We start from the raw sequence: 19,253 nt of genomic DNA, 5'->3' as shown, positions 1-19,253 counted from the left end.
TTTTTGAACAAAAATGAGGATGAGGGGCTCCTGGGTGGCTCAGGGCATTAAGTACCCAATTCTTGATTTCGGCTCATGTCAGAATCTCATAGTCATGAGATCAAGTCCCATGTTGGGCTGCATGCTGAGCATGGGGTTTGCTCAAGCTTCTCTCTCTCCCTCTGCCCTTCCCCCTGCTCACACATGTTTTCTCAAAAACAAAAACAAAAAAAACAAGGATGAACCTTTAGTGGAGGAATCCACTTTCCATACTGTATTCCACTTATATGACATTCTGGAAAATGCAGATTCATTGTTTTTTAGAGTGTAAGGGCGGAGGGTAGGTAGTTTTGGGTAAAAAGAGATAGCATAGGGTGCTGGAGTGGCTTAGTTATTGAGCGTCTGCCTTTGGCTCAGGGCATGAGCCCTGGGTCTTGGGATCAAGTCTCGCTTCAGGTTCCCCATAGAGAGCCTGCTTCTCCCTCTGCCTATGTCTCTGTGTCTCTCATGAATTAAAAAATAAAATCTTCTTTTAAAAAAAAGAGGGGGGGAGATAGCACAAGGGAATTTGGGGAGGCATGATGAAACAGTTTTGGATCTTGACTGTGATGACAGTAACGAGCCTTTGTCCCAATTCATAGAACTTGACACTGAAAAGTGACTTTTACTCTACTTAAAGATTTTTATTTATTTATTTATTTTTGAGAGAGAGAGAGAACTCTGTGCAGGAGCATACACATGAGCAGGGGGAGGGACAGTGCAGATGGAGAGAGAAAATCCCAAGCAGTCTCCACCGCAGAGCTCAGAATCCCATGTGAAGCTGGATCCCATGACTCTGAGATCATGACCTGAGCTGAAATCACAAGTTGTACACTTAACCGACAGAACCACCCAGGTGCCCTTTACTCCATTTAAATTTAAAAATAAACTGGGAAACATTTTATTTTATTTTATTTTATTTTCTGGGAAACATTTTAAACCTCTCTAGGTGTTTATGATGTGTAGCCTGTTTGGGAAATGAGTACATAGATAATGCTGGACAACCTAGTTATTCTATAACCCAGTTGAGTTGCACTTTGGACACCTGGGACCAGCCAACTTACCATTACTATTTCTCTGGTTATTATCACAATATTTGGATTTTGCACAGACTAAAAGTACAGGAGTAAGTCGCCATGCCCAGGAGTATGGTATATATCTGAGTATTAGCAGATCACAGGACACGGGCTATGCAGTGATTTTATAACAGTGTTTGCCAAACTAAAACCACCACAGCAAATGTGGTGACTTTAGAGCTTTCTTTAAAAATATGAGTTCTAAAAATAAAAAAAATAAAAAAAAATAAAAAAATAAAATAAAAATATGAGTTCTACTTTCTCTCTTAGATTAATTATAATCAGAGTAATATGGAAATCATTTACAGTGATGGAGATTAGAATACAACCTATGAATTTCCAAAAACATCACATGTAACAACTGAAACATCATGTTTAACAATTTATTTTTAAAATCAATCCCAAATCAGAAACCAAAACCAAGTTTTTATATGATAAACCCAATGATCCTAACCAACGCCAATGTAAGTCATTTTGGTTATTTTCCTAAAATTTGATTTTCAAATTTCACATAGAGGAAAATAAGACAATGACATATTTGACAGTAGCCTCCTCACAGAGCCCTGGATCCCTTTATTTGTGAAAATCTGTGGAAAACAAATGAAAATCATGGGCAGATGTTTATGTGGGACACCAGCCCCCCTTGGTTATGGGGCTAGACTTGTGCTCAGTCTCAGTTGAAAAAAATAAACCACCCATATCCTGCTGTGGCTGATCATCTATCTACTCAAACAAGGTGGCTAAAATACAAATAGAAACTCCCAGGTATAAGAAGAAAAAAAGCAAGAAGCAGGCAATGGTTAGATGCAAAGATAATGCTCACAGTTGAAATTGTGAGACAAAGGAAGGAAAAACATCACAAAACAAAACATGTAGTGAGGTAGATCCTATCTGATGTTTCTGTCTCTGTAGAATATATTTTCTAATTTGCCAATCTCTTTGCTTGCCCTAATCTCAAGCTATTTCTAACACTATTGCTTCCTCATCAGTTTGCAAACCCTAGCTACAGCTCTCTCTCAGGCATTCTGTTCACATTGCTTCTTTTTTTAGAGCTGCTTGTGCCCAAGAGGGAGGAAATGGAGCTACAAGTGTTTCCTTTCCATTCAAGACTGGCACTTGTAGTGGGGGAGGTAGGTAGCTGAGGACTAGCAGCTTGCTCCCAGCAGCTTGAGATAGCACTGAGTTTTCTTTCCTATAAGCCTCTCTTGAAGTCCTTGTGTTGTAAATTATTTATCAATTTTATCACAACCTCCAGGAAGCAAACAGGACCAGTTTTCCTGACGCCACGTGGCTCAGCAGACTTTTCAGATGTATACTCCATTGTATATCCCAGCTTCTATTGCCCCACTCCCCAAAAGTCCATCCAGCTAGCAAGCGCATTAAAGGCTCATTATGTCGTGGGTCCCCAGGCAAAACTTCTTCCATGAAGGAGTTAGACCCTTCCTCAAACTGAGAATAGGGTGTGTTCTTCATCTTTGCTATCTAAGCACCTCTAAGTGAGGAGGAGTATGTACAGAACTGGGCATCTAACTATAGGCAGGTGTTCTTTTTTTTTTTTCAAGATTTTATTTATTTATTCATCAGAGACACAGAAAGAGAGGCAGAGACACAGGCAGAGGGAGAAGCAGGCTCCATGCTGGGAGCCCGATGGCGGACTCAGTACCAGGACCCCAGGATCATGCCCTGAGCCAAAGGCAGACTGCTCAACCACTGAGCCACCCAGGCATCCCTAGGCAGGGTTCTATCCAATTTTACACACATATATAATATATTATATATATTATATATATTACATAGCTATATATATTATTTAAAATAAAAATAATGTTTGGGGGGTTGTACAAATTTGTCTTTTTTTTTTTTTTTTTTTTTTAGATTTTATTTATTCATGAGAGATACAGAGAGAGAGAGAGAGAGGCAGAGATACAGGCAGAGGGAGAAGCAGGCTCCATGCAGGGAGTCTGACATGGGACTCGATCCCAGGTCTCCAGGATGAGGCCCTGGGCTGAAGGCAGGGGCTAAACCCCTGAGCCACGTGGGCTGCCCGGTTGTACAAATTTGATAGCAAACAATGACTCTTCAGGAAAATTGCCACATATGGTCTGTGACAGATATATGTGCACTAGGTCAGAGAGGGAAAGGCACCTATTGGCTCATATAACCAGGAAGGACCAGGAAAAGAGTGACTGAGGGGCCCCAAACCCCTAGTTCACTTTTCCTCTCTGTCTCTTGCTTCTGCTTCTGTCTGCAAGTGGAGGACATGGCAGGATTTGGGAACCCACAGTTCAGTTTCACCAGCAAAGAGAAAAGAAAGAATGTAACATGCTTGTACACACACACACACCAATCATATTTGTAGGATTTAGGCAGCATATTGGAGAAATGGGGTACAAAGGAACTCTTCCCCCAAAAGAAGAAGGAGAGCACAGAGGTGGCTCCTGTGGGAATTGACCTGAGCCAGAAGTAGATTATTTTTATCTTATTCTCCAGAATACATTTAAGTCCATTTGAAAAGCAGACACACATGTGGTATCTCAGATGCTTCGAATTCGATGGCCCATGGAGAGTTCTCCAGTGAAACACTTCGTTCTCCCATAGGACATTTGATGGTTGGTGAGAGCTTCAGGAATCTGTGGGAGATCGAGGCGATGAGAAAGAGTTACAAAACTTTTGTAGAAAAAAAAAATTAATTAGTGTTGGGTTAGGGGATGAGAGAAAAGGGTAGAGGAAGGAAGGGAGAGAGAAGAATGTCAGCGTGAGCCTCGACGTTACATTAAAAACTCCCCAGTAGTGAAAAGGCCAAGGAATTCCTAAACTTAGGCGATGTAACATTAAACTTGAAGTTGTGTTTCCGCGGCGCAGGTCCTGTGACAGGGACAGATCAGGTGCTCTACCAAACCCGGTTTCTTCATGGGCTGGAAACTGGACTACGTTTCCCAGCGTCCCTTGCAGTTAGGTACGGTCACGTGGCTAGTTCTAGCCAATGGGTTCCGGCAGGAGTGGGGCCGCCCCCTCCAGGCCTGGCTTACACAGCTACCCCTGTAACCTGCACTCTCTTCCCTCTCTTGCAGGCTGGCGGAAGAAGACCAAGTGGAGGGCGCCATGACCCCAGCTGAACTTAGAGCCACCAGATGCACGAAGGCTCTGTCTGTCCCCTTGCCACCTCCATGGGACAATGATATGAGTAAGAGAATATCCTTTTGCTATTGCTAAGTTATTGCCGTTGAGGCTTGTTTGTTATAGCAGTTGACTTATGCTGACAAATGCAAACTTTTTCACCCCTACCCCCTCAGGTCTTCAAAATACACACAAATGTCCTGTGAGAGTGGGAGTCCTGTAGCAATCATAAAGGAGGCTGAATTCCACAGCTGGGTTCGCATGGCATGGAACAGAAACCACATTTACAGGGAGTAATATATTCAATAATCTAAACCGACTGCAAAAGCAGGAGTTTGAGGCCAGAGGTGACCATGAGGCCATAAACTCCTTGGGAATTTGCAAAGTGTTGGTATGGGCTTTGGCTTCTGCAGAGCACAGAATAAGGGAGGTTTCAGGAACCTTATCAAGATCTGAAGGGAATGACATATGGATTGCGTTGTTATTTTTTTGTGGTACAGGGTGCTAGGAGTGAAAAAAGTTTTTGACTCACATGTCAAGGATGGAAATTGAATAATGCTTCTGACCACAAAATCCTGAAATAATACTTAAATGACTTGGATGCTTACAGAATTATTTTGCTTGGAGAAATCCCTGATAGACAGCTGAATGGAATCTGTTTAACTGGCAGTGAGAGAGAAACTAGGAGATCTACACTTCCCCTGGCTGTCCAGCCTAAATTACATTCTCCCCATTTTTTGTCTCCAATAGCATGCTGTGGTTTCCCTTTAAGGCATTAATTAGATATTTATTATGGGATTTATTTTTTAGATGTGTCCCCCCTGCTAGAATCTAAGCTCAATGAGAACAGGGACTGTGTCTCTTTCATCCCCCAATTTACATCCGGCATCTGGCATAGTGCCTGGCACCCACTTCATGCATATTTGTTGCAACAAAATGAAATCTGTACCTGTGAGAGCCTCACATGAGCACCTTTTAGCCTCAGAGAATTCATCTCCTAACTTAGGTTTGAAAGATCATATATTTCTTAGCTATCTGATGATTTGAAAATGCATTATTACCTTTATGTAAAGAGAAAGATGGCATTTATCATATATGAATATGGTAGGAGTTCTCATCTGTGAATCTTATAACCGCAGTGGCTATGTAGGGTTGTTATTATTATTGATGACATCTGCTTCTCCCTAGAAAATGTGTGAATCCTTTTCCCATGGGTTATAGTTTCAGTTGAGTTTCAAAATAAGAGTGTCTCTTTCCCTTCAATCCCGGCAGCACACTGTTAAGTAAATAGCCTTTCTGGCTGAACCTCAGCTGACCTGCCTACTGGAACCTTTCTTATCAGAGTTCCAGGAATGATTACTTTTGTTTTTTAAGAACAAGATATTGAAAGAGCATAGTGGTATCCTTTTTTTTCCCCCCTGATGACTTTGTATGCCTCTGGCAATTCTTCCTCACACAGTACAGCTTAAACTCATAATTATGCTTTTCCTCACCATTTCCCACCCTCTCCCAGCCACTGGAATGCAAAGTCGAAACTTCAACCTTCACACCCTTTTAGGAGGTTTTAATCATTTTGTGCATATTTATGTCGAATATATACTTACCTCTTTTTCATCATTTGCTTATAAGCTTATTGGGGCAGATTTGGCAAATACCTACTGATTTTCTTTATTCCTTCATTCTGTCAATATGTCCCTGAAATAATTATTCTTTCTCAGAATAGTAGGAAAAAAATGAAGAAGAATATCTTGGTTCCTGAGACAAAGAAGAAAATGCAGATCTGTTGTTAGAATGACTAGGATTTAATTCTGAGGTGACACTTGATTGGATGTTCAGCACATAGTTAGTCCACAGTAAATATTAGCATACTGCTTACTTCTCTCAGTGACTTTCTAAAGCCTAGTAGTGAGAAAGATTATAAAGCCACTTCTAAGCTTAGAGGGGAAGAAAATGCCATGATCTATTATCCCTGTCACCTTGGGTACAATAAACAAGCTCAGAATAACTTACTGAATTAGTGAAGTTCACAGAGACGCTGCACAGAAGTGAACTTTTGATGACTCTAAACATTGGTAGAGTATCCAGATGTCATTTACTGCCAATAACTGCCCTGTGCAAACCAGGAGCCACTAGCAAGACATGGCAATTTGAATTCATTAAAACTAAATGAAAATTGGGGTGCTTGGCTGGCTCAGTCATAAGAGCATGAGACTCTTGATCTTAGGGTCATGAGTTTGAGCCCCACATTGGATGTAGAACTTACTAAGAATAAATAAATAAGCTTTTTAAAAAACTAAACAAAATAAAAAATGCAATTTCTTGCATTTTAAGTGCTTGGTAGTCCCATGTACTGTTGGCTACTCTATTGGATAGCGCAGACCTAGGACATTCTCATCATTTCAGAAAGTTCTGTTAGACGGAGATGCTCTCTAGGAAATCTTAGAAAATGGTGCTAATGCTTAAAGGACATACACTTATATGTAGCCCACAGTACCAGTGTTTTACAAATTTGTTCAATTAGTGTGTACACTTTTTTGCTTTGTTGAGTGTGCACACTTTTTAGTCCTTGAAGAATAATGAATTAAACTGTCCCTCAGCTAGCCGCTGAATATTTAAAGAAGTCTCAGTGGTTGACAACACTATGGCTGGTTTCACTTGCTGGGGAATAAAGCTCAGAAGATGAAAATCAAAAGATTAACTCTTATTTTCTTGCAAGCGATAAAAAGAAGGAGTCATCATAGTTAGGGTTTTTGAGGCTGAGTAGGTGTTTGGGGTTTGAGAGCTAGTCACTACCACATGACCAACCTCACTATAAAATATTGATACCACTTGAACTAAGTCATCCCAAATGTTTCACACTCAGACTATAATACCATAGAGGGATTTTCTGAAGATTGAGTAGCCTGTGAGAACGGATTGGCGGGGCGGGGGGTGGCGGCATTTTGAAAGCTATGGTAGGAATCAAAGTGGGCATTGCTGGCAGCTCTGAAGAAGGTGAGAGCAGAGAAGATGAAGAGGAGGGAGGAGATTCATCAAGCAAGATGTACTAAGGGCCTCTGCATGTGATCCGAGGTCCCATCTTTTGACCAAAGACCAACAAGTTCCTACTGGAACAAGAAGCATGTTAGCAACTTCTCTCCTCAGTGTAGAGGCTTTGGCCACTGCCATGTCCTCAAGGAGGGAGGAGGAAGGGAAAGGAGCAGGACTCGGGCAGAGGAAAAGGAAAGAAGGAAGGTTGCAGACAATTGACCACAGCCCAGCCAGAGCCAGCACTCAGAGCTACAGAAACCATTACCCAGAGGCCTCCTTCACCTGTTCTTAGATAAGCATCATCTCTCTCCACTCTCCACTCCCTACCTCCACTTGGCCTCTGCTCTGGTTGTTGTCAGAGCGGAGGGAACAAGGAAGGACAGATTGCTTTAGACTTTGGCATCTTCCACATATTTTCAGCAACTGACAGTATCCATGAAATAGAAATAAGAGATAAATTTATTTGGAGAAGATTAACATTACTTCCAGTGGATCTGATTAGGTACCCAGTTGACTCAACCAGAAACCAGAAACCTTCTGGAATTCCTAAGAAAGGGACCACACCTCTGTCCTTCTGGAAATTAAAGAAAGACAGCCGAGGACCACCTAAACTGCCCAAACCGTGAGCAAGGGATGTCCACACTTAGAGCCCTTTTGAGAGAAAACAAAGTAGTTTTACTTCCTTAATGCAGCCAGGGCCCAAGTAAGATAGATTTATATTCTGGCTGTTTTATTTTTAACACATGCTACAGAGGAATTGGAGCCAGAAGACATGAATTCAACTCTTCTTTTATCAGCTTTATGACTTTGGGCCAAGCGTTTAATTAGGCTCTCTGAATCTTAATATGGTCGCTTTTCAAATAGGATTAATAAAAGTGCATGGCAAGTCGACTCAAATGTGCTCCAATGTGTAGGAGTCATTTGAAATTGAAAATAGCCAGAGAGAGGGAAATTCTGATATAATTAGACCGTGGTCTGTGCCTGGAAGGACTATCACTGTGGATCTGCTAGTCCATTGTCCCAGGATGCACAGAAGCCGCAGGGGAGTACAGGTGTGCTAGAGAGCAACACCGTGTCTGTGGGCTGATCTTGTGAAGCCCACCAGCCCTTCTCCTGGAGCCGTAGGCCCTCAGGGATGTGAGAGCATATGAGCTCCATTCCTGAGCCACAGTTTGGTCACTTTTGCCCGGTTTCAAAGTGCTTCCTTCATGTGACCTGAGTAGACTTTTAAGGCAAATAAACATTGTGTTTGAGCCTCAGAGGACTGTATTTGCTGTTAGTCATATGTTTGTCTCATTGGGGTGAATAACAGCCTGTAAATATCTAAAGCTTCACCCTACAAATGTTATTGTGCACTTCTTCTTTAGTTACTAAGTGTGAAGAGAAACATACCTACAAGGCGGCTATGTGTGTTTTTTAACCAAAGGTTTGTGCCTTATAAGCCAGGCAGAGCAAGATCGAGGCTGCACTGAGGCAAGAATTCCTAAAGCATTCTCCAGAGTTGTCCTGGCACATTCAGGAGGCCTCCAGCAATTAATCCACAAATTGGGAGACATATTAACCTAACTAATAAAAGGGTATATGCCCAAGATTTTAGACAGCCAAGGTTTCAGCAAAGTTTTATGCAACCTGTGGAAAGTCTGTAGACCTCAGTTTCTCCAACTGTAAAATGAGGGTTAGGTAACCCTTAGGGACCTAAATTCCCACACCAAATCTCTCTATCTGGTCCAGTACTACAAAAAATTTCAATTTCTCCACTTTTTCCTGAGTTCCTTTGGGGAAAGGTGACCATCCTTGGAGCTCAAGGGGATCCTTGCCCCAAGGATGTCTCTTTAGAGGGACTCTAGCTTTTCTCTGGATGCCTTGCTCCACACAGATCAAGGAGTCAGCAGGCCAAGGGATATGCCCACCAGGAGCCCACTCTACACTCCCTGTATTAGGGACTTGGACTATCCAAGGGACTTGGACTATCAGCTTGGACTATCATAACAGAATACTACAGACTCAGGGGTGCTTAAACAACAGAAATTTATTTTTTCACAGCTCTAGAGACTAGAATTCTGCAATCAGTAGTGTGCCAATATGGACAATTTCTGGTGAGAACTCTATTTCTTGCTTGCAGATGGGCACCTTCTGTCTTCACATGGCCTTTCCTCTGTGCAAAGACAGGGAGAGAGTAAGCTCTCTGTTGTCTCTTTTCATAAGGACACCAATCCCATCGGATCAGGGACCCAGCCCACTAGCCTTATTCAACCTTACTTATTTTCTTAGAGGTCCCATTTCTAAATAAGCCATATTGAGAGTTAGAACTTAAATAAATGAATTTGGGAGTTGGAGGCAGAGGGCACAGATATTCAGTGTATAACACTCCCCTTCCTGAATGAGTTCATGGTACCCAAGACAATGGAATTTTCTGCCCAAAGAGCTCAGGCCACATTGCACAATATCTGCCTGAGACTTCCCTGAGCGAGGTGGCACATTGCCATCACTGGGATGTATATGGGGTGGGAGTTCTGGGCTTGACCTTGGACACTGAGGCAGGAAGAAGAAGAAGGCAAGAAGGGAAGAGGGTAGAGGCCAGGGCCTGGAGACCAGGGGCTGGACACTGGCTCTTTCTGTCCCTCCAGCTTCTTCTGGCATGCAACTCTGAGAATTCTGCATCCCAACCTGAATTTCCAGGTTGTTGAGAAGGTGTATTTGTCAAGATAGGAGGATAGAAAACGTTTAACAGGTTTTAACTTGATATATAACTTCTAAATATTTAAAATATGGTAGGTGGGCTACATTTATTACATTCTCTCCCAGTACCCTCCAAATGTGAGTGCAGACCTGGTGGCAGGTTGTCCCAGTTTCTTTGGACTCCCTTTTCAACTCCAACTCTGATGAATTAGCCAGTGTTAATCAGGTAATGAAGTTAAGGAGAGTAATATTAGTCTAATTCTACCTGAGATCAGGTTCTTGACTCACTACTATTCCTGACAGGAATTCTGTTTTGATTCTTACATCATAATATTAACTAATACTTACTTAATCCAGACTTGCCATGTGCCAGTTATTGTTCTAAGCCCTTTACATATATTAACTCACTTGATCTGACAACTTATAAAATAATGTTATTATCTTCATTTTACACACAAAGACATAGAAACAGAGAGATTAGGAAACTTGCCTCTAAAGATTTGAACTGACAATTTGGCCTTAAAATCCTGCTCCTAACCATTATGCTATAGCCTCCTCAAATAAAAGCTAATATTTAGTGAGCACTCCCTGTAGACCAGACCCTGTACTATTACTAGTACTATGAGGTTGGTACTATTATTTCCCCATTTTATAGGTAAAGAAACTGTACTTTAGGAAGGTAAAAAAAAAAAATGCATCCAGATATACACTCCTAACAAGATATGTTGGTTGACTTGAACATGGGTATTCTGGTCTCAAGCACATGCCCTTAACTAGACCCATTCTGCTTGCTTGATGACCTTTCCTTGAAGGAGAACACACAGGTGGTGAGCCTGGACATATCACTGGGTCAAATGGTGACAGTTACCACAGAGGAAATCCATCTCTACTCAACAAAGAAATAGGGTGTTTTGAGTAATAGGGCATTTGAGGAAGTTAAATGGATTCAGATTGCAGGTCATGTTTCACATTGGGAAATATACTTGCATTTTTAGTTCCTGTGGCTTTGATATGAAATCTCAGAGTGAATCATTACCATCACATTCTGACTTTAAGCATGTCTTTAGTCCCAGTAAGAGTGATTTATTCCTCAGGAATTTATGAGCAACTTGAAAGAGGTGGGCTCTGAAGCAACCTCACCTTTGGGTTTCTGATAGTAAACTGGCTTTCTCCACAAGGAAGAATTTTGAATCTACGTTTGAGTTTGTCAACTACAAGGCTTTTCTTATGACATCTCAGCTCTACTTTGGGACATTGTTCACATCCTCATTGATGTGCTCGAAAGCTGGAAATAAGATGATATGAAAAATGTCCAAAACCACATTGTCATCCCTCTTTCGTAGACTCATATCTAAAGGTTCTCTCAAAGCCACAGGGGTCATTGAGGGACAAAATGGATAGCAACACCTCACTCTTCTGCCCCAACTCTCATGACCACAGTGGTCTGGCATGACATGATCTGTTATTATTGTAATTGAGAACCCAACAGATTCCCAGCAGGCGTCTTGGGTCAGGTGGCTTTGGATGTTTTCCAGCCCCTTTGTCTAGTGTAGGGTGTTATTGATCTTCATTGTCTTTGAGAACATTATTTGATTATGGGGAAGAGCCTGCCTATAGTAGGTTAAAATATAAACTCCTAGGCAATACAAAAAGAGCTTTAGCTCAATGGGAAAAGATGGCTGCCCATAAGATATGATTTCCTGAGAAGGAGCCTATATCTCAAAAAAAAAAAAAAAAATACAACTTCTGCTCTCACACCTAGAGTCCCCCCTAGCTAATGTCTGACATTTCTGTTGCCACACTTAACATTTTAAGCTAAATGGAGCCCTCCCTATGCTCATGTTTATAACTAGAATGTTCTCTTCATCAGAAAGGACAAGTATCTAACTCAGTTATATTCAAGTTACAAGTTTAGAATGCTATACATTAAGTTAGCATTGCATATTTGCTATGCATCAGAATCACCTGGAGGGCTTTAAAAATATTTTATTTATTTATTCATGAGACACACACAGAGAGAGAGAGAGAGAGAGAGAGAGAGGCAGAGACACAGGCAGAAGGAGAGGCAGGCTCCCTGCAGGGAACCTGACTTGGGACTCAATCCCGAGACTCCAGGAACACATCTTGGGCCGAAGGCAGGTGCTAAACCGCTGAGCCACCCAGGCTGCCCCTGGAGTGCTTTTTAAAACAGATTTGTGGACTATGCCCTTGAGAGTATGTCTAGAGTTAGGCCTGAGTATTTGAATTTCTTTTTTTTTTTTTTGAGAATTTGAATTTCTTTTTTTTTTTAATAAATTTATTTTTTATTGGTGTTCAATTTACCAACATACAGAATAACTCCCAGTGCTCATCCCGCCAAGTGCCCCCCTCAGTGCCCGTCACCCATTCACCCCCCACCCCCCACCCTCCTCCCCTTCCACCACCCCTAGTTCGTTTCCCAGAGTTAGGAGTCTTTATGTTCTGTCTCCCTTTCTGATATTTCCCACACATTTCTTCTCCCTTCCCTTATATTCCCTTTCACTATTATTTATATTCCCCGAATGAATGAGAACATATAATGTTTGTCCTTCTCCGATTGACTTACTTCACTCAGCATAATACCCTCCAGTTCCATCCATGTTGAAGCAAATGGTGGGTATTTGTCGTTTCTAATGGCTGAGGAATATTCCATTGTATACATAAACCACATCTTCTTTATCCATTCATCTTTCAATGGACACCGAGGCTCCTTCCACAGTTTGGCTATTGTGGACATTGCTGATAGAAACATTGGGGTGCAGGTGTCCCAGCGTTTCATTGCATCTGTATCTTTGGGGTAAATCCCCAACAGTGCAATTGCTGGGTCATAGGGGAGGTCTATTTTTAACTCTTTGAGGAACCTCCACACAGTTTTCCAGAGTGGCTGCACCAGTTCACATTCCCACCAACAGTGTAAGAGGGTTCCCTTTTCTCCGCATCCTCTCCAACATTTGTTGTTTCCTGCCGTGTTAATTTTCCCCATTCTCACTGGTGTGAGGTGGTATCTCATTGTGGTTTTGATTTGTATTTCCCTGATGGCAAGTGATGCAGAGCATTTTCTCATGTGCATGTTGGCCATGTCTATCTATGTCTTCCCTTGTGAGATTTCTCTTCATGTCTTTTGCCCATTTCATGATTGGATTGTTTGTTTCTTTGGTGTTGAGTTTAATGAGTTCTTTATAGATCTTGGAAACTAGCCCTTTATCTGATAGGTCATTTGCAAATATCTTCTCCCATTCTGTAGGTTGTCTTTTAGTTTTGTTGACTGTATCCTTTGCTGTGCAAAAGCTTCTTATCTTGATGAAGTCCCAATAGTTCATTTTTGCTTTTGTTTCTTTTGCCTTCATGGATGTATCTTGCAAGAAGTTACTGTGGCCAAGTTCAAAAAGGGTGTTGCCTGTGTTCTCCTCTAGGATTTTGATGGAATCTTGTCTCACATTTAGATCTTTCATCCATTTTGAGTTTATCTTTGTGTATGGTGCAAGAGAGTGGTCTAGTTTCATTCTTCTGCATGTGGATGTCCAATTTCCCAGCACCATTTATTGAAGAGACTGTCTTTCTTCCAATGGATAGTCTTTCCTCCTTTATCGAGTATTAGTTGACCATAAAGTTCAGGGTCCACTTCTGGGTTTTCTATTCTGTTCCATTGATCTATGTGTCTGTTTTTGTGCCAGTACCATACTGTGTTGATGACCACAGCTTTGTAGTACAACCTGAAATCTGGCATTGTGATGCCCCCAGATATGATTTTCTTTTTTTAAAATTCCTCTGGCTATTCGGGGTCTTTTCTTAAAATAGACACAAATCTTAAAATAATTTGTTCTAACTCTCTGAAGAAAGTCCATGGTATTTTGATAGGGATTGCATTCAACGTGTAAATTGCCCTGGGTAACATTGACATTTTCACAATATTAGAGAATTTGAATTTCTAATAAGTTCCCAGTTGATACTGATGCTGCTGGTGTGTGAAACACCTTGAGAATGACTGGACTGATGGTTCTCATGCTTTCTTTGCCACATTAACACTACTGGTGGTAGGACACTGGGGATGGTGGGATGCTGTCCTGTCAGTAATAGGGGATCACCAGGGCAGTGATCCTAGCTGCATATTAAAAGCACACGGGGGGATCCCTGGGTGGCTCAGCAGTTTGGCACCTGCCTTTGGCCCAGGGCGTGATCCTGGAGTCCCAGGATCGAGTCCCACGTCTGGCTCCCGGCATGGAGCCTGCTTCTCCCTCTGCCTGTGTCTCTGCCTCTCTCTCTCTCTTTCTCTATCATAAATAAATAAATATTTAAAAAAATAAAAATTGAAAATTAAAAAAAAAAAGCACATGGGGTTTTTAAAAAAAATATATATCAATCAGGATTGTACCTCAGACCAAAAAATTAAGAGTGCCTAGAGGTGGGACCTGGGCCTGGGTAATTTCTAAAAATTCCACAAGTAATTTTATTTTATTATTTTTTAAAAGATTTATTTATTTGTTTGTTTGTTTGTTTGAGAGAAAGAGCACTAACAGTGGGGAGGGGCAGAGGGAGAGGGAGAAGTAGACTTACCAGTGAGCAAAGGGTCTAACACTGGGCTAGTCCCAGGATGCTGGTGTCATGACAAATGCAGATGCTTAACCCACTGAGCCACCCAGGTGCCCCTCCACAGATAATTTTAATGTGTAGTCAGGGTTAAGAACCTTTGCTCAGGTGAGATCCTTTGGTGGGGGTGGGGGCAGGGGAGTGAGGGTCTAGGCAGAGATTCATGGTTTAACACCCTCCTCGCACATAGTTTTGATACATTTCTATAGGGTAAGACTCCTTCTGCCTGTTTTGTAACCAGGTTGAAAATCTCCAGACAAAATGTCCACATGGCATTCCTAAAAGTGAGATGGTCAGGGTCACATATCTAGAATTCTTTTGTGATTATCATTTTCCTTCCCCCACCCCTCCGTATAATCACATAGGAGATGGCCACATAGCAAGTTGAGAGCCACAGTAAGGTAAAGGAGCTGAAATAAACATGGTTGATTCCTTCTTTGGCCTCTTCTCCTGCCCCCACTTTTACCCATATACCCTCCTTTGTACCTGCTGATACCTGGACCAGAGGGAGGGCTGAACCCCACTAGCAAAGACAAGCCGATAGCACCCTGAGAACTCACAGCTGAGGCCTTTTGACATCAAGGATGTGGACCCCAGAAACAGGTGAGATCTGAGTGGGTGTTACAGTGAAAGCCTCCTGGCTCACAAGAAGGCCTGGAGCCAAAAGTTTCCATTCTAGTATTAACACTCCATCAGTGACTAAGGATAAGCCATTGATCTTCCCGGAATCTCAATTCCCCCACGTATACAGTTAGAAAACATGCTAAGTTATCTAATAGAGAAGTCTTGTCAGACCAACTACATGTTCTTATATAATCATAAAGCAAAAAAAAAAAAAAAAAAAAGAAAGAAAGAAAGAAAAGAAAAGAAAGAAGAGAAAAGAAAAATGTTCATGCTGTATTCTTTGGATTAGAAAATACTGCCATTTTCACTTCATGGTATTTCTGGATATCTAATTCCACCTTTATAAACACCGAGGAATTCTAGAGTTCATAATTCTGTAGCAATACTTTAATACATGTACATATGATTCAGACTTCTGCACAGAGAGCAGTTCATAAATATTTGTTGACTAAATGACAGGTGATGAATCAATTGATTAAATGAAGGCATTTTCAAAATCAGATGTACCACTAATAAAATCACAAGCTGTTATTCTAAATGAATAACTCAATGAATACTTCCTAAGCTGAATTAATCACCATGGTCTACAATGATTCTACATTAGAGATATTAAATATGTAAAATATGTAGTAAATTTCCAAGTTAATCAGTTTACTCATGGCTAGGCTAAAACAGGGTGAGGTACTTAGAGTTGAGACAGCAGAAATCAAAGAAGGGACAACCATGTTAATGAGATCAGTGATTCCTGCCATGTTGTGACCAGAAGAATGTAGTCCCAGCACCCCCTATCCTGCTTTACTTTTTCTTGTTTTTCATAGCGTTTAGCACCTGCCAATATAGTATATATATAGCTGACTTTATATTATGTAAGCCAACCAATGCTTCAAGTTCACATTTGTATAGTGAAATATCATTTCTTTATTATTCTACATTTTTCCATATGATTTCATATTTGGTAACTTAAAAGTCTTCTGGATTACAGGACCCGGAAAGAAGCTCATCTAAAAAGAAAAAAATGCAGATTTTAGAGGACCTCAAGTTTAACTGGCATACAATGTGTTTCTGAAAAACCAAAGCCAATATTATATTCCATATGGTCCACAAGGACATATAGAATCCAGCTCACAGAAAATAATGTCTCAATGTATTCTGCATTGGTCTGAATGAACTTAGGATATTCTATGCTCTGTTCTAGACAACGTTATTTTGATGAGACAGGCACACGCTGGAGTGATCTCAAAATGGGCAGGCTAGGAGCACATGGGTGGCTCAGTGGTTGAGTGTCTGTCTTCGGCTCAGGTCATGATCCTGGGGTCCTGGGATTGAGTCCTCTTTTGGGCTCCCTGCAAAGAACCTGCTTCTCCATCTGCCTGTGTCTCTGCCTCTTTCTCTTTGTCTCTCATGAGTAAATAAAATCTTTTTTAAAAAATGGGTGGGGGGGGCTAGACAGTGATCTGGAAATTTTATCAGATAAAGAAAAATGGAACTCACTGTGATTTTCATTTTAAAGACTAAGTGTTAGAGTGCTCATAATAGTTGACAGTTCTGGTATAGAAAAGGCAGTACACATATTCTTAGCTCAGGCTTCTATAACAAAATACCATAGATTAGATGGCTTAATTAACAGAAATTTATTTCTCACAGTTCCAGAGGCCAGAAGTCCAACATCAAGGTGCCAGCCTATTCAGTTTCTGCAGCATTTTCTCCCTGGCTTGCAGAGTGCTCACTGTGTGCTCACATGGCCTTTTCTCAGTGCTTGCAGGGCTTGCTCCCTCTCTTCCTTTTCTTATAAGGACATCAACCCTATCAGATTAGGACCCCACCTATATAACCTCATTTAACCTTAATTAAGCTCCCAAAATCCCTCTCTCCAAATTCAGTCACACTGGGGGTTAGGGCTCAAACATACAAATTTTGGAAGGACACAATTTAATCCACAGTAGTCTGTAGCCCTCTAAAGTAAATATATTGGGAGGGGGATCCCTGGGTGGCTCAGCGGTTTCGCGCCTGCCTTTGGCCCAGGGCGCGATCCTGGAGTCCCAGGATTGAGTCCTGCGTCGGGCTCCCGGCATGGGGCCTGCTTCTCCCTCTGCCTGTGTCTCTGCATCTCCCTCTCTCTCTCTGTGTCTATCATGAATAAATAAAAATAAATCTTTAAAAAATAAATAAAGTAAATATATTGGGAGGCATGTTGTAACCAGTGTAAAAAAACTTTCTAGCTGAAGCTGTTCAACCATGAAGCCAATTGCCCACCCTCTGAAACTGCGGTCTTCCTATCACTGGAAGTCATAATTCAGCTCAAAGAACCATCTCTCAGTGATGTTGGAGAGGAGATTCCTACTGTGAATGGAAGTTTAGAACGGAAGATTACTAGGGTCTCTCCAGCTCAAAAATTCTACCATATTTAAACTTTTAAAATGTTGCTATTTTACTGGATACACCCCTAGTTGTCCTCTCAAAGGATTGAAACCATATGTGGTTATTTTGGCATAAGAAGAGAAGTTCAGTAAAAGGCTTAAAACAACAAAATTCAAACAATTTTGGATTAAGTAAAATTTCACAATTCTTGGTTTTGCAGAGAGCAATGATATATCTATGATTCTCATCTGGATTTGCTCGGGGTTATGATTTTGTGTGGGGTTGGGAGGAAGTGGTTTAAGAAAATTCTTAAACTGCATCCCAAACACTGCTAGTTTCAGTTGCTTTCTTAAGAAACTCAGAGAGGTCAGACTGGATTCCATGAACAAGATTGGAGGTGTCTAATATGTAAGATCATTTCATACCTAGTGTTTGGTAACCTTTAGGTAGAAAAAGCCAAGAAAAAGAAACTAGATTAACACAGAAAAATAGGAATATTTTTTCACTACTTTTCTTCCAGAAATTACATGGCCTCCTAGCATGACTGCCAGATGTAGTAAATATTCAATAAAAACTTTTAGTTATGGATGAACCAAAACTGCTTGGCAACCAATACTGTTTATTAATTCTGAAATCTCTTTTACTGTGAGTTGCATTATGGTCAAAGTTTTAAAAATATGATAGTTTAGCTTAATACAAAATATGCTTTGAATTTTCCTAAAAATTATGTCAATGAGCCTAAGACAAAAGGAGTTAGTTGCAGTTGATGCCTTACTATTTAGTAAAATGAGTTATACTCTTACAAATGCTTAGCAAAAAGAATATCAAAAGCTGTATTTATGATTAGTAGAGAATAGTTTCCATACAAATTAAGAGCAGTGCTTCCAAAAGACAACAGTCAAGATCCAACAGCATAAAATATGGTTCGTAGTGATGGCTTGCTCTCTCTCTCTCTCTCTCTCTCTCTCTCTATCTTCCTTTCTTTTAGGTCCTTGAACACAGGACAAAGAAGAGATCTCCAAGTTGGTCCACATATTTTATTGATGAATCTTAGTATGAACTAGGATTTATAAGCCTGTGCTGACTTATAAAGAGGAGTCTTTGACTTGAACTCATAGTTTACTATAGTAAGGTAATCATGTAATTTATATGTGAAGATGACCAAGGCACTTTTGAAAGTGAAAGGGAACATAATTATATTAGCTTAATAGGCATAAACAGAAACTGTCCCAGGCAAACCAGGATATTTGGTGGCCATATCATCAGACACATTACAGTTGATGCTCCAACCTCCATTTCACCTCAAATGATATTCGAGGATGGTAGTCCTCAAAGTCTGGTCCCAGACCAGCAGTACCAGCATCACATGGCAACTTATTAGAAATGTAACTTCTGACCCCCAGACCTATGGAATCAGAAACTCTGAGGTAGGCAGGCAGCAGTATGTGGGTTTTAGAAGCCCTCCTGTTGATTCCAAGGAAGGCTAAAGTTTGAGATCTACTGGTGTAAGCCAATCATAATATTCATTTCCTTCATCACCGATGGGTTTAAAAACAGGAAAGCCTAAAGCCAGTTTGAGCCAATGAAATATAAAAAGAGGCTAGCTGGGGATTTCTGGGAAAGATCAGTCTCTTGTTGAACAAGGAGATATATTGCCTTACTGATTGAAGACAAATGACTCTGTGAACTGTAGAGCAGACACTTGCACTGTTTGGCTATTGGATCAAGCAATCCAGACGTCTATCC

General features: G+C 41.0%; 1 long non-coding RNA gene across 2 annotated transcripts in view; it reads left to right on the top strand.

Moving 5' to 3' along the window:
• The first annotated feature begins 4,167 nt into the window (after positions 1–4,167).
• The window catches only part of LOC112935221 (uncharacterized), a 28,824-nt gene continuing 13,738 nt past the window's right edge, over positions 4,168–19,253 (top strand). For both annotated transcript variants that reach the window (XR_003238134.2, XR_012000014.1), the window contains exons 1-2: positions 4,168–4,278; positions 18,496–18,639. This is a non-coding gene — a long non-coding RNA (uncharacterized lncRNA). The remainder of the gene's footprint in view (positions 4,279–18,495; positions 18,640–19,253) is intronic.

This window comes from Vulpes vulpes, chromosome 2 (assembly GCF_048418805.1).
Source record: "Vulpes vulpes isolate BD-2025 chromosome 2, VulVul3, whole genome shotgun sequence".
Lineage (NCBI taxonomy): Eukaryota > Metazoa > Chordata > Mammalia > Carnivora > Canidae > Vulpes > Vulpes vulpes.
The sequence above is the reverse complement of the archived record's forward strand: the minus strand, read 5'-3'. Positions and strand labels throughout refer to the sequence as shown.